We start from the raw sequence: 2,553 nt of genomic DNA, 5'->3' as shown, positions 1-2,553 counted from the left end.
TGTAGAGTATATATGATATTATTATTATTATTGTTCTGTAAGATTCTAACGAAATACCTACGTACCAAAACTTTCAACGCCTCAAGCTATAACTACCCCCTACATGTCCGAATTAAATCTCACCCCCACCCCTCAAATACTCCCCACTCCCCCTCACTCTTTCTCCTCGTCAAATGTCCTAATTCTCTCAGGCTGCCCCTCCAATTATATTTCAACCAAATCAATTTATTTGCCTTAAATGCATTATTGGACTTAATAACTCGTCAACATCTTTCTGATACAGGGTGTCCCAAAACACGGGGATTTCTATTTTTATTGGGACACCATGTATGATTATTAATGGGATTGTTAACGTTATTTCAAGTGGCATTCTATTTATAAATTTGTCTAATCGAGGAAGAACGAATTGCTTATTTTTATGATTGAACTGAATATTAAATTGTGGTTTTATTGTTAAAGACAATGAAGGAAACTGTAAGAATTCAACACTTTTTAAGAAAGTAAAACGACAATATCTCCATCGTTGTTACTTAGATAAGAAGTTTAAAGGGTAGTAGTGAAGGATATGAATGTCCACTTGAAATTAAGTCTTAAATCCCTTTAAAGAATCCAAAAATAAGATTTAATTTGATTGCTTAAAAATTGTCAATTAACTTTTGAAATGTTTCAGCCTTAAGAGCATTCAATATTTTTGGGCGTACAATAGGCATTCTGTAGAGAACATGTTTATTCTATATAGTGGGCGCAACAATACCCGGCCATAGAGTAGATTTTTGCCAAAACATTATTAGATTTGACAGAAACTAGGAATAAGGAGGAAATGTTTTTAGATTTACAGTTTCCGCATCAGGGTTAGTTGGCAGGTAGGATAAGATAGAAGCAGAGGGAAGGAAATGTAGGAATAGGAGCCAGGGGGAAGGATTGGTAGGAATAGGAGATAGTGACAGGAAGTAATAGTTGGTAGAGGGAAGGAATGGTAGGAATAAGAGCTAATGGGAAGGAATAGGAGCCAGGGGGAAGGATTGGTAGGAATAGGGGATAGTGAAAGGAAGTAATAGTTGGTAGAGGGAAGGAATGGTAGGAATAAGAGCTAAGGGGAAGGAATAGGAGCTAAAGGGAAGGAATGAAAGGAAAAGTCACTCGAAGGAAGGAATAGGAACTAGGGGGAAGGAAGGAACCTAATGGGAAGGAATATGAACTAGGGGGAAGGTAGGGTAGTAATAGGAGCTAGTGGGAAGGAAAGGGCAGGAATAGAAGCTAGATTAAATGAAAGGTAAGAATAGGAGCTAGTGGGAAGGGTAGGCTTGGGGGAAGGAATAGGAGTTAACGGGAAGGGTAGGAATAGGAGCTAGTGAGAAGGGTAGGAATAGGAGCTAGTGGGAAGGGCAGGGACAGAAGCTAGAATGAAGGAAGGGTAGGAATAGGAGCTAGGAGGAAGGAAGGGTAGGAATAGGAGCTAGGAGGAAGGAAGGGTAAGAATAGGAGCTAGGAGGAAGGCAGGGTAAGAATAGGAGCTAGGAGGATAGTAAGTATAAAAGAACATGTTAAGACACAGCTTCCAAGTAATGATTTATAACGCTAACTTTTTAATCTTCATTCTAACAAGAATGAGAAAGATGAGAAAGAGAAGTGTTAAACTCTGTTGAAAAATAACGCAAATCACTTTTCTGGAGAGAAAGCACAATTGATCAATTAACTAGAAAACAAGGATATCTCATTCATTTTTTATCAAAAAAAGATTTGTAGGGTCCCGTTGTAAATCATACATGCCACTCTAAGAATTAAGATCACTTGAAATCATGTATACAGTCCCTTTAAAGAGATCTAGTTCTGTTTACTGTATATAATATATATCTCCTCCCACCAATTATCCATAACAAGATAACAAGATATCCTATTCTAGAATCTGACAGCAGATATTAGTCCAGTAGGTTGGTTGGTCAGGACACGCCCAGTTTCACCTTCTTCAAGTTATCAGTTAATTACAGGGTGTGCCAGAATATTTACAAGTACAAGGAGACCCACAAAAGATAATATAAGATCTGGATCCGTTCTGGAGAAACTTAATTCACGATGTCAATTATTGGGAAGATTTTAATGTTATTTTTCCTATATTTTGAGTAATTTTTCCCCACTTCTGATCCAGATACAGGGAGTAAAAATGTTTTTGATCCAGAATCCAGGGAGTAAAAATGTTTCTGATCCAGATTCATGTATTGGGTCCAGATCCAGGGAGTAAAAATGTTTTTGATCCAGATTCATGTATTGGGTCCGTGTCCTAGAAGTTTAAAAGGTTGCAGATCCAGATCCTACTGCTTTTAATTACGTCAAATTCTTAATTCACTAATTCAGTTTGTACAAGTATTTATTTACTTTTTATCTATCTATCCGTCCGTCCGTCCGTCCACCTATACATCCATCCATCCACCCATCCTTCCTTCCATCCATCCTTCCATCATGCATCCATCCATTTATCCATTTATCTATTTAACTATTTATCTATTTATCTATTTATCTATTTATCTATTTATCTATTTATCTATTTATCTATTT

Source organism: Eurytemora carolleeae, unplaced genomic scaffold, assembly GCF_000591075.1.
Source record: "Eurytemora carolleeae unplaced genomic scaffold, Eaff_2.0 scaffold129, whole genome shotgun sequence".
NCBI lineage: Eukaryota > Metazoa > Arthropoda > Copepoda > Calanoida > Temoridae > Eurytemora > Eurytemora carolleeae.
This window is presented reverse-complemented; position numbering follows the sequence as displayed.